The sequence below is a fragment of the Mytilus edulis genome, unplaced genomic scaffold (assembly GCF_963676685.1).
Source record: "Mytilus edulis unplaced genomic scaffold, xbMytEdul2.2 SCAFFOLD_521, whole genome shotgun sequence".
Classification (NCBI taxonomy): Eukaryota; Metazoa; Mollusca; class Bivalvia; order Mytilida; family Mytilidae; genus Mytilus; species Mytilus edulis.
In genome coordinates this window covers 21,552-36,029 of record NW_027268857.1, presented here as the reverse complement: position 1 = coordinate 36,029, position 14,478 = coordinate 21,552, and the positions used below count along the sequence as shown (strand labels likewise).

Genomic DNA, 14,478 nt, shown 5'->3' with positions numbered 1-14,478 from the left:
GTTCTAGAGTGGGTCTTTGCCAATGAGATGAAGAACATGATGGACCTAAGTAAAAAAAGTTTAGACAAGGAGCTGACAGAAGAGGATTCCTCAGGAATCCTACAGTCAGAAGAGGATCTGTGAGTATCTGTGAGTAGGATCAGATGGAGTGTGAGATTCATCATTCTTAAGTAAGGATTGTCTCAATTTAGACCAATGCAAGCATGGACTGGTGCTGCTATAGAATTTACAACTATTTATTGCCGTTATAATAAGCTGTTGGGTTGCTACTTAAAATATTATGATTTTCGATCAGACCAGAACATTTTCAACTAGATGTTTTTCACTTGTCACCCTTAACCTGCTTATGAAATGAATTCTTAACATCTTTATATTATTTGTTGATATACTATAATACTATATTTTATGATATACAACTACAATCAACTATCTTGTGGTTTGCTGTAGTTTTGGTAAGTATTTTTATCTGTGTAGGTAAAATTGTTGTTCACAAAACTTCATCAAGATTATTTAACATATATTATGTACCAGTTGTACTTTAAATAAAAATATCTATTTATCTATCTAGACATTTATCATATATATGGACCAGTTGAGCGTTAAATAAAATAGCTATCTATCTACCTAGATTATTTAATATATATATGTACCAAGTTGTACGTTAAATAATATCTATCTATCTATCTATCTAGATTATTTAATATATATATATATATATTTATATATTTACCAAGTTGTACGTTAAATAATATCTATCTATCTATCTAGATTATTTAATATATATAATATATTTATATATTTACCCAAGTTGTACGTTAAATAAAAATATCTATCTACCTATCTGTAGTTATCTCATATCTGGTTCACAGCTTTGCAGCGAACCGCCCTTTTTATGGCGGTTGACAGAGTCTCTGTTTTCCTCCGTCAATGTGGCAGAATTCGCTGCATAGAATCTTAATGTTAACTATGAAATTTTAGGTTTTTTGATAATACAGACTACACTTGTGTATCCCACGGTGTTTTCTAAATTTAAAGCACCAGTGTATCCCACGGTGCATCGTCATTTAGTCCTTTTTAGAATTTCCTCGCAGCAAGCAAGCTGTTTAAATTTTGTAAGCGGTAAACTTGAAAACCCGCCATCCCACTCCTTTTTATTGAACAAGATACTGCTCTTTTGTATTTATTTTTCAGGTTTGTGTCGGTGATAGTGATGATACAGATTTGACTGATGATGTTAACTTGTTTGCTGTTGAGAAAAGTGACTTTTATTTGAACTTTGAGCATCATAAATATATTCCCGTAAATGGCAGAATTCGCTGCATAGAATCTTAATGTTAACTATGAAATTTAAGGTTTTTGGATAATACAGACTACACTTGTGTATCCCACGGTGTTTTCTAAATTTAAAGCACCAGTGTATCCCACGGTGCATCTTTACATTTTCATATATATCTATCTTCACATCTATCTATCTACCTGGTTGCCATATTATCTTCGGGTAACCGACCATAGATCTATCTACATATACATGGGTCTATGGTCTATCTATCTATATATATATATTATATATTGTATGAATCTATCATATTATGAATAAAAGCTGTGGCCAGATATCGCCAAACCATATATGTATTTTGTTTTAATGGCACCATCTGAGATAACTCCTAAAGCGGTCAACTGACCATTTTGGTCATGTTGACTTATTTGTAGATCTTACTTTGCTGAACATTATTGCTGTTTACAGTTTATCTCTATCTATAATAATATTCAAGATAATAACCAAAAACAGCAAAATTTCCTTAAAATTACCATTTCAGGGGCAGCAACCCAACAACGAAATGTCCGATTCATCTGAAAATGTCAGGGCAGATAGATCTTGACCTGATGAACAATATAACCACATGTCAGATTTGCTCTTAATGCTTTGGTTTTTGAGTTATAAGCCAAAAACTGCATTTTACCCCTATGTCCTATTTTAAGCCATGGCGGCCATCTTGGTTGATTGGCCGGGTCACGGGACACATTTTTAAACTAAATACCCCAATGATGATTGTGGCCAAGTTTGGTTAAATTTGGCCCAGTAGTTTCAGAGGAGAAGATTTTTGTAAAAGTGAACGCAGGACGACGACGGACGACGGACGCCAAGTGATGAGAAAAGCTCACTTGGCCTTTCGGCCAGGTGAGCTAAAAAGCAAATATGGTAAGTTTTGGTTGATGCGGTCAAAAAAAAAGAGGGGGGGTCCAGGAGTTGGAACCCCCTTTTTTGACGAACAATGCATTTGAATGGGAGCATATAGTTGGAACTCCCCCCCTTTTTAAAATGGCTGGATCTGAAAAGAGGGGGGGGGTCCAGGAGTTGGAACCCCCTTTTTTTTGACGATCAATGCATTTGAATGGGAGCATATAGTTGGAACCCCCCCCCCCCCCCCTTTAAAATGGCTGGATCTGCCTCTGCATGCTGGCACTATAAATTGATGCGAACAAAATTGTTTTCCATACAATATTGCTGTAACTTGTATAGTAACAGTCCCTCTTGACCTAAAATTAAAACTGAAGTACTGTGCAGCTATACAGATTTGCAGAAAGAAAGAGCAAATAATGTCAGTTTAGATTGATGTGGTCAAAAGATTTTTGTTAAACAGGTCCGTCCGAGGTATGAAAACTACTCGTACACAGATATTACATTTGGTTAATGAGGTCAGATAATTGGCAATGATTCGGAGTTTCAAGAAAACAGCTTCTAAGAAAGACATTTAGCAACGATTATGAAGCTTACAACCCCTTTTCGAAAGGCATTCCCAGTCAGGCTTGGTGAGACGGATTTAGAAAGTGAAATCCAGAACTAGTGCTTCGTATGTCAGAAAAACTAGCTAGTACTATGACTAAATTTGAACAGGCTAATTGTTGATAACTACTTCAAAGATCTAGAAAACATATTAAGCTGGCCTTAATTGAAAAGATTCGCCAAATGTCATTAGGAACATGGACGAAACAAATTTGAATATGTCACATTCATAGGTAAAAAAGTGTTCTAGAACCCGGGTTTTGTTTAAAAAGCAAGGGAATCAGTCACGGTCGTAACCTGTATTAGTGCCGCAGGTACTGCAATGCGCACAATGGTTATTGTTAAAGGAAATACAGAAACATCTTTATATGGTTTCAACCGGTTAAAAGGTCCTGAAAATGTGATGTGGACATATCAATAGAATGAATGGATTGAGGAAGCAGGGTGCCTCAAATGTTTCATGATGTTTTTTTTCAAACTGTGACCCAGAAAGACCAGCACAGCTCGCATGAAGCGTTATATTTACTAGAAGAAGGTTTGAGGCAAAACATTAAGATTTTAGGATTACCGGCCCTTACAAAACATTACTTATGTCTGCTAGACCGTACTACAACTCTGCATGTGACGATTCTACATCTAAATCAACAAATAATTTGGTAATGAGATGGAATTGGGGAAACTCTGTAATGAGGCATTTAAGCCTGCATTCAGCCACACCAATATCGTTAGTGGGTTCAAAGCATGTGGTATTTTCCATCGAACCTATCTGCCATTCCCCTTGAAGCCTTCGTGCCTTCCAACCCTACAAACATTGAACAAATTGAAGACCCTGAACCCGCCATACAAGTAGTTGAAAATATCACCACAAAAACATTCTGCTACAAGATCCGAGGAGGCAATATATCAACCGCCATATGATGGTGTTAATCCTGAAACTAACATCAAGCTTCTCTCCCAGATAGCACTTCATGATCAAGTTTAACACCTTGATGAACAGAAAAGGGAAGAGGTGAAAGACGAGATGAGAAACAACAAAAATAGAAAAAGAAACAAACTGGTCAACGAATCCCCACGTCTGATGAATGTATTGCGGCAAAACGCTTGCACAAACGAAAGAAGGAAGAGAACGCTATCAAGAAAAAAGTCAACGCAGAAAACAGCAAGAAAAAAAAGCAATCGACGTGTTTATTAAGAAAATGAGGTAACTTAAAGCTTTTAATCTCCACTGTGCATTGTATTGGTGTTATCGAAACATAATTAGTTAATAACAGTAAAATCCTTTTAAACAAAGATTGAAAAAAGTCTTATTTAAATGTAATTCAAATATTACAACAAACTTTTAATGTTCAAATATTTGATATTGTTTGAAATGCTACTGCTCACTGTCTTACAGCTCGAGACTGAAGTGTTCGTTATGGGATCAACTTATATATATCACTGGGGTAAAGCTGATGACCGTAACTCGATTCGTGGTCATACCAAGATGTCGGATGCAAAATTAGATCAGTATCTTTATAATCTATTAAAGTGTTTCTATATCATGGACTTTACAAAGCCATACATTAATATGATATAAATTTATAAAAGATTCACACGGAAATCACAAACTTCCTTTCCTACCGAGAAATGTGCACGAAACAGAAAATTATATTTAAAAAATCGGTAAGGTGACCGTAAATCACAATCGAAATGACCGTAACAGTACCAGCGATTCATAACAAGGGTTACCGTAAGTGGTTAAAAGATGACCGTAACTTTTAAAGGATGACCGTTAATTCTAAGAAATATCCGTATTTGTATTACTACATTTTTTGTATCAAATAATTACTTATGTTAGTATAAACAGTATTTATGAGAGAGTATTATCCTATAAGTAGAAGGAAATAAGACATGATTCAATTACATAATGAATCAAAGGATATATTTTATAAAATGAACATACAAGACATGTACATGCACAAGTGGTGAAAACATGCAACAAAAGAGCGATTAAATAACACCTTACATGGACGACTTCACACGAAAATCTATGATAAACGGGACGATTTCAATTTCCCATTTCTCAGCAGTACCATACCCTCTGCCCCTTCGTATGGTGTTTACATATCTCAATTAATACGTTATTCTCGTGCATGTTCACACTATACGGACTTCATATACAGGTGTGTGCTCCTAACGCAGAAACTGCTCCAACAAAGTTATGAGTAGGATAGATTAAAAATGACAGTCCGTAAATTTTACGGACACCATCACGAATTGGTTGATCCATACGTTGTTTCTTTGTCCAAACAAACTATGGACATTTTTACCACGTGTTAGATTGTGGTTTGTCATAACGTCGTCTGATCTTTTTATTACCGAACGTGACTGTTTTGCTGATCGTAAATTCGTATTGCTTTAAGACGTGGCACGGTACTTTTCCATCCCAAATTAATTTGTTGTGCTTGTTGTTGTCATCGAATTTTGTGAAATATCTTAACGTTAGTAGTTGTAAATCATATTTTTTTCTGTTGTATTCGTGTGTTGTGTTGGGGATATCTACTCATCCAGTTCATTTGGTAGATTTAATTTTGGATCAACGAAATTTTCAATATATTTGGTTTGCAGTTTGATCAGAAGAAACACCCACTAAGGTAGATAATACAAATAATTGTCTAATTACTACTACAATCAAATATTAATTAGTATTATACTTTTCACGGTTATTAATATAAGTTAGATAAGTCATCCAAATCTAATCTTGAATTTCATCCAAATCTAATCTTGAATTTCATCCAAATTCTTTTTTAATTTTCGGAACACGTTTTAGAAATTTAAATGTGACGTCACTTTGGGCGTTGCATTGACTGGCTAACAGGGCTGTGATTTTGTAATGTATTCGTTTTTATGCTATAGCTAGTCACCACTTCAGTTTTATAATCATGTTTATCTGTTCCAGACCGTATAAGTATTCGGACGTTCTGGACCGTATGCGTACTTTTTCGAAATACTCATACGGTTTAATATCAAGGAGTTGGTCAATTGTACTAGATACAAATACATATAACAGATCAACATAACTTAACTCTCAAATAAATAGAAAAAAAAATCAATTGTAATTGAAATAAAAACTTTACATTTTAACTATTTAAAAAATTCACGCTAATTAAATCTGTAAATCTCTAGTATTTAGCATGTAGATCAGTAATACATAATACACTAATTAAATTATGACAATTATTCTCACTGAAATTGAATGCGAATAATGTGGGAGGACAATAGCTTTAGAATATTTAGCAACTTTAAAAAAAAAAATGCCAATCGAAAGGAACATGCATGAACTGAAAAGATGTAAATATGAAAAATATACTTTTGGTAGCGAGTGTCACCTTTGGCGAGAGTTTCAAAATAGGATTCAGATATACAATTTAACAAATATCTAATTTAAATTGTTAGGTAGTTCATTTTATCTATCTTATGTAATAATAACAATTTGTAAAACTAAAAATAAAGATTGTGATAAATGTTTGTATAGATGTAACCCATATTATCAAATAACATGTATGGTCAGTTCATACTGGACCATACACGTATACACATACGGTCCGACCGTACGCGTATGGTCGGACCGTACGAGTATACGTATACGGTCCGGACCGTACGCGTACGGTCCAAATACTCATATGGTCTGGAACATATCTATTATATAGTCATTTTATAAAATTTACTGTTTGCAAAACTATGTATTATTCTTGATAATAATGATGTTTTTATCCCAGGCGGATAACCCTGGCCTCACAACTTTTTGGAACTTTTGGTCCTCGACGATCTTCAACTTTGTAGTTGTTATGGCTCTTAAAACCTTTTACATCTTAGCATAGTTTTGTGTGGAGGTAGCGCGCGTCTGGTGCATATACAATTTTTTAACCTGTTACCTTTTGATAGCTATTATTCGTTTGTTTCTCTTTCCTATATTTTCTCCAATTTATCTGTTTATTTATTGTAACCCTGTCGTGTAATGTTGTGAGTTTAATGTTATAATTAACACTGCCATTAAAGCGGGAGGTTTGGCATGCCCCTAAACCAGGTCCAAACCACCATTTTTTCATTAAATGCCCTGTTCCAAGTCAGGAAAATTGCCATTGTTACATTACAGTCGTTTGTTGTGTGTGTTACATTTCGGTGTTGTGTCGTAGTTCTCTTATATTTGATACGTTCCCCTCAGTTTTAGTTTGTAACCGAGATTTGTTTTGTTATGCCCCACCTACGATAGTAGGTTGTGCATAAAATATAACTTGATACTTAGTACACTTGTTGCTTATGATATGATCTTTCTAATTTGAAAGCCAAATTACACTTTGACCCCAATTTCACGGTCCACTGAACATAGAAAATGAAAGTGGGAGTTTCAGGTTAAAGTTTTTGGTCAAGGTAGTTTTTGATGAAATTGAAGTCCAATCAACTTGAAACTTAGTACATAATTAATATGTTCCCTATAGTATAATCTTACTAATTTTAATGCCAAATTAGATTATTACCCAATTTCACGGTCCATGGAACATGGAAAAGGATAATGCGAGTGGGACATCCGTGTACCTTGGACACATTCTTATTCTTTATCGATTTATGAATTTTTGAACAGCGGTATACTACTGTTGCCTTTATTTACAAGTAAAATGATGAAATTTGCGGTTAACAGCACAGCCTCCAATTACAAGCCAAAATATTTTTTTCTATTTCTGGGATTCAAAAGAGAAAGGGAGATACAAAGACTTAGTTGCCGTATTGAAATACATATCTAATGGAATATTAAGTGAAAACATTACTTATTACTTGTTACTGGATGTCGGAATGTTTATTCCCAGACAGTCATCAATATACTTGCCAAGATATGTTCCAGAAATGCTGGCGTCCTGGATAACTATCAAGAAACTATTCAAGGATAAAGGAATAAACTTTTTAGAGGTTATAAAGCCCAAGAAATATCAGCTGAAAACACACCAGTCAAACCAACTGAACTTTTCGTCGTATCGCTATCAATTTGTATTAAAATTTTAATGTCGTTATCCATACATATTTCATTGTTTACAACATGCAATTTACTATTATAGTCATGAACTCAAAATACGGCATATTATAATTAGAAAGAAATTGATTTTTTTTACATTTTTAATAAATACTAGTTTATTCCCAAAGTGTCCTATTTACAATTTCAACAGTTGCCCAGGATGCAAACTGACGATTCCCGTTTACATTTGAAATCAACTGTTCGAGAAGCATGAGGCTGAAAAAAAAAAGGTCTCGGTCTTACCAGAAAAAGTAGTATAATAATACTTAGGCCTAAAATAAAATTTCATTTGTTTGGCATTGCCGTCCGACCCACTGGAAACCTGCCGCCCAAATAATTTTTCTTGCATTTCAGATATTTTTTTTTTTTTGTAATAAAAAAAATCGGAATCGTGCCGGAATTTTGATCGTATCCGCGGATTTTGTTCCGGGTTTGACTTTTTCCAAATCAAGATCGTTAAAGCGTTTGTTGTATTCTGTTTTAAGAACAAACGTTTAACTGACATTGAATAGAAAAACGTCTGCCAAAAATATGAAAATATAATGTCAAAGAGGCCGGCAGCGGAAAGCATCCCCCTATGCTGTAATGCTTCAGTTCAGGGGGGGTGAACATTTCATAAAAAACAAGATTTTTAGTTATTCTTTGGAAGAATCGTGGGAGGATGTGTTGAAAGACCTTTTAGAGGACTCTGATTTTACTTTTGGAAAAGCAGACACAGTCGATGTCTGCTTGACGTCGTCTCTTCACGGGATAGAAGCTTTCCACCCAGATATGACAGAACAAATTTCTGTTGCTTTAACATTTGATAAATCTCTGAAATACGTAAGGTTTATCATTCACAAGTTTTGCCCTGACACAGAAAAAAAAGCACCTAAAAGTCAAAACGATGCTTTCAAAATGATGATGACAGAACGGGGGAGCTGCACAAAAGCACCAACACTTAAAGACCAAAATGGTCCCAGATTTACAGGTTAGTAGTTTTGTACCAGTAGATGCTAGCCTGGTACAAAACATACATATTTATAAAAAGACTAGCATCTTGTGTCATATTGAATTAATTACCACCCCCTCCATTGAATTTACTACCCCCTTCATTTGTTTAAAACATTTCAGAATAAGATCTGACATTTTTAACACAGAAAAGATATTTGTCAGATTGCAACATATTTATAAATGTATCTAGTGTACCTGGGCAGTGTTGATCACCCCCCCCCCCCCCTTTTTCCAATTTTTGTTAAGGGCTCATGATCATGTGCATGTCCAGAACCCTGGAAGTGGTAATCATACAAGCATTACAACCCTACCAAGCATATCTGTAAAACAAGTTTGTCTGGCATGCATCTGACATATTTTCATCAAACAAATCTTTATCATGGTCTAGTTGTACAAGGAGCTGCATAATAGTCAAGCCGTTTACAATATAATAACTTTACAACTTCAAAATGCAACATCAAGCCTCTGTTCAATGGGCAGTCAAAATTAAGGTTCAGTTTTCATGTCTGAAATGTTATATGGTTAATGTCAGTTTCCTGCTGGCACATGTCTGTGGTTTGTATTGGCAACTTTGCTATATATTTTTAAAAATAGTTTCCACAGAAACTATTTTTTTTTTTCAGCCAAAGATAAGCTGTATAATGATTTGGTAAACCAGATGGTTACAGAAAAGGCATTTTTCCCAAATTCAATGTTTAATAGTACAATTGAGAAGCATGTTGGTGTGATTGTAAATGCTCTATGGTACATTGACGGAAGCAAAGACAAGTTTGAAACTAGATGCCAAAAGGATCCTTCATATAGTATTCCAACACGGTGTGTTTTTACCTCTGCAGATTTAATTATTAAATGTATATTGATTAAAATTTAACACTTTAATAAATGTAAAACATAGAATTAAGTTTTAAAAACTAGTTATGTCAGAACTTGTGTCCAGTTTACACTGATGTCCAACAATACCATTATATATTCTATCTGTCTGACAGACAGACAGACAGACAGACATATGATGTCAGAGAATATTTTTTTTATTCAATATATAAATTTATACATGTTTCTGACATATCAGACATTGAAATGCTGCTTTAGAAAATGTTTTTTCGAAGTACAGTTTTCCAAAGATTATAAAATATACATCAAATGTTTTTATTACTGGCAGTATGTAAGAATGTAAAATTTGGGTTGGCAATGGTTACTGAATATTCTGTTTTAACTTCAATGACATGAAATTTAAATATTATTAAAACTTGTGTTCGGTTTGATTATATATTGTCTCCTTGTGTTGCAGGTTTTTGAATTCATATTGTGGCTACAATGACTGGAGAAAGCATAAAAAGAAAGCCCCTGTTTTATCTGCTGCTACTCTGAAGCTCCATAGTTCTCTCTTGTTTGACGTTCTTTCATTACCATGTACTACAACTTGGAACAATTTTAAAACTGACTTGATTCATCTCTCACAAAGCTTGAATTCCTATTCCGCATACTTAGATAAATCAAATGAAGAGCAAAAACAAAGACAAGGCATAGAACACCCAGTTCGTGAAGTTGCAAAAAATGCTTTCCTGTCACATGTTCCATCTGTATCAATTGTTGATAGAAAGTACTCCATTCTTGATTCAGCAATGCTAAAACTTGATTATTACGAATATTTGTACTTGGATGAAGACATCCATGTGTTCATAGAGGATTCACCGAAAACATCATGGTCCAGATACAGGTTTTTGCAAAACCTGAAACTGTCTCAACCTATCAATAAGTTAAGTTATAACCCAGGAGGATCTGTAGGATCCACAGTTTTCATATGGAAAGTTCCTCAACATAGGGGTTTAAATGAGGTCATGAATGATGCACTTAAGGTCATAGACACACTTAAACCAAAGTTACCAGAATATCATACCCGTCGTATGAGAAGAGACTTCATAAATAAATACAGCAACTTGAATGCTGTAAGCATTCCAAAGCACATTCTACGTTCTATATACTCAGACCTGACTATGGATGCTACATCAGATCAGAACCCTGCTATGGACTCGAGAGTTCGACATGCTATCTTGTCTGAGGACGAAGATTTTTTTTTAGATCTTCGCCATTTGAACAAGGGAAGACCTGGGGATACATTTGATAATTTCTTTGATTTATTGAAAACTAAGGTTGATGAGATGTCTGCAGCAGACGAAAGACGTCACGGAATTGAGCATCTTGCAAAATACATTTCAGTTAGAGACCTTATCAATGATGTGAAAAATGATATAGAACCAGAAACACCTATTCCAAGCGAGTCCACTGTTTTATTTGCTTTCACTCCCAAAAACTCTTATCTTAATACATCAAAGCTGTATAAATCAAAGGTTCCCTTACAATTTAAAGTACAAACAAGACAGTTACGTTTGTCACACCAAGATGATCATTATTGTGCAGCACAATACAAGTACATGAGGGAGTATGCAATAATGTATCGTGAACATGTAACATTCTTAAGCATAGATGATAAATCTAAAATTGACATTGGCGAACCACACCAATATGTGTCAACAGGTGTTCGAGGCAAAAAAAGCTTGGTTCCAACAGGATCAACTCTGAGTGCTTTGGACCATGATGTGTCAAGCAAGGGTTCAATTACTCCTTCTGTTAGTTTGAATGTTCAAATACCTGAAGAAAAAGGAGGGTCATTTTACCAAGGAAAAGTAAATGTTACATATAAAGATTCTATTTTCCAAGCCAGCAGTCCATGGCGTCATGCTGCTGAAATGCAAAGAAATTTACTATTTGCAGAAGAGGTATCACCTGTACTCATGCTATTTTCAGACGGTGGGCCCGACCACCGTATCACATATCACTCTGTGAAACTGTCATTAATCATACTATTCAAAAACTTAGATTTAGATATTCTTATTGCTGGTCGCACTGCTCCTGGGCACTCCTGGATTAATCCTGTGGAAAGAATCATGAGTACACTTAACATTGCATTACAAAATGCAGCACTTGCCAGATCAGAATGTACTTCAGATATGGAACAAGTTCTCAGGTCTGTAAATTCTATGGCTGAAATTAGAAAGAAAGCAGAAAGAGTACCAAATCTAAAAGGAGAATGGCTTGAATCACTTGGACCCATCATTGAAGTTCTACAGAACCGTACTGAAAGATTGGAATTAAAAGGCCAACCATTCAAATGTCATAAAGCATCTTCTGATGAGAATGTTTTTGAGTTTGAATCACAAGTACATAATATAGACGCAGCTATAGAAATTGGGAAATATCAGATGAAGGATCTAGCCAAAAAAGCAGGTACTTTGAAACTAGGTTTTACTTATGTACTTAAGTTATAGCTTGTTGTTCAGTGTGAGCCAAGGCTCTGTGTTGAAGGCCATACTTTGACGTTAACTTTCATTTATATGTTGTGACTTGGATGGAGAGTTGTCTCATTAGCGCTCATACCACATGTTATTCAAGTCAGATTTATAGTACATCAAATAAGTAGACAATTATATGAGGGACACCAAACTTTAATAAACAAAACAATGTCAGACAAGACAACATACAGTAGTTTTAATAATTGAAAAAAAGAAGAGATGATGTCAGATAAATGTCAGAGCCCAAGACACAAAATGCGTCTTCACTGTCAAACTAAATAAAAATGCAAACACCTACAATAGCAGGTACCAGCAGTTCCTGGCTCATGCACAACACCAACCTGACCATGTAAATATGTATTAGTGATATGATATTTTTCTATTTCAGATTACCAGAAATTTCTGGCCACACATTGTCTACAGCGAAACTACATTTTCCAAATACGTAAATGTGGGAATGCAGAATGCTGTAGACTAAGGCGGTGTCAGCAACAGGAGTTTCCACCATTACCTGATCCTGTGTTATCACATGATAAAGATCATTTTCAGCCACTAACGGATGTTATTGGGAAAACAACAACAGATTCGGACAGGCCCTCATCTTCAAACCAAACCGTAGCTTCTGTTGCCGAAGCACTTCAGGTTTGTAATTTTAACATGATTTCCTTTTTAAAGAGTATATAAAAAAGAAGATATTGTGTTGCCAATGAGACAACTCTATACAAGAGACCAAATGACACAGAAATTAACTTTAGGTCACTGTATGGCCTTCAACAATGAGTATGTGTGTGTATGTTTGACACTAAATTTAAACTCAATGTGTCAGATGTGTTGAAAATTAATAATAAACATAAAAAAGAACTTAAAATGATATATTTTAAAATATGACACTCTGACAGAAAACTATTAAGCATAGGTAAAAAACAATCTTTACAATTAAACCTGGAAAAGGGTAAAGTACATACTGCTATTATATGCTAGTGTCATTTTAGTGTTGCCATCGGAAATGTACTCAAAAGACCCAAACATGTTGAAAGCTTTATGATTTGTTTTTCTGACAAATATTAAAGTATTTTGTTCTCTCTTCTTATATCCTCATAAAATTCTATATTCTAGGGTGTGAAGAACAACCAACTAACTGCTCAAAACGTGAGGAAAACTGTTACTTGTGTTGAATGTGGGAAACCTAGATGTTTGTATTCCAAAAAAAAAGCTGTCAGTAAGAGAGCCCAGAAGTCTCACAAGATTGCTAGAAAAACATGATTACACCTGTGGTGCTTTAATTACACCTGATGGTATTGCTTTTAAAAATTATTCTGCCTTTTTTCCAATGCCAGGTTAAAATGATTCTGACAGTTAACATTGAAGATACATGTACATTGTATAGACAAAAAAAAACAAGAAAAAAAAGAAACACAAAAACACTGTGTTATAATAGAGACACATATTTAATTGTATAAGATCATTTATTTAAAAATGCACTTTAATAGTTTCCATTGAAGCATGTTTAAAACTGAACTCGGTAAGACAGGCAGTGCTAGCCTGATAGTACTTCAATGGCTACTTGCATCTTCTTTTGCAAAACAAATAGAATTCTGTACTCATTAAACACAGTCAATGAATGAATTTGATAGTATTATATTGCATTCAATGTTTTTTTCACAATCTGACTTTAACCTCATTATGATCATGGTTTAGTAAATTCATGTCTATTAATACTAAATGTTAAGTTTAATACATGTTTTTCAGATACCTCTGTCTGACACATTGAAACATATTTATATTTTATTTCATATAGGAGATGCACTGCAAGGCTTAGTATTTGTAAGACTGCAGCTTAGTTGCAACTCCCATATTGAATTCCCATATTATTCTGCCAACAACACTCGGAAGGACATGTGCTGCCATTGTGCAGCAGAAGGAGTGCAGAAGGATCAGGAACTTATGAAAACATTCCGAGTGGTTTTGCCAGTGTGTGTACAGTGCCATGCAGCTGGCAAAGAAACCCCAAAGAGAAACCCAATAAAGAATTTATAGACTTTGATACATATTAGTTTGAAATGTTTTATTATAAAAAAAAAGAATTTGGTTCTTGCTGTTTGTTCCTTTAATATGTTGCATTTAATAAATCTGTCAGATACTTTAATGTCATTTCTTCCTCTTTTTATCCTGTGAAAACCAGTCTGGAAAATATAAAGCTAAATGTAAAAAAAAAAAATTCCCTACCTACCTACCCACCTGCTGATAGTGTGGGTAGGCAATGCCAAACAAACAATTTCTTAAGGGTGGCCTTATTATCTTTT

General features: G+C 34.6%; 1 pseudogene; it reads left to right on the top strand.

Moving 5' to 3' along the window:
- Positions 1 to 1,191: 1,191 nt before the first annotated feature.
- LOC139508796 (uncharacterized) lies at positions 1,192 to 14,212 on the top strand (annotated as a pseudogene).
- Positions 14,213 to 14,478: the final 266 nt, after the last annotated feature.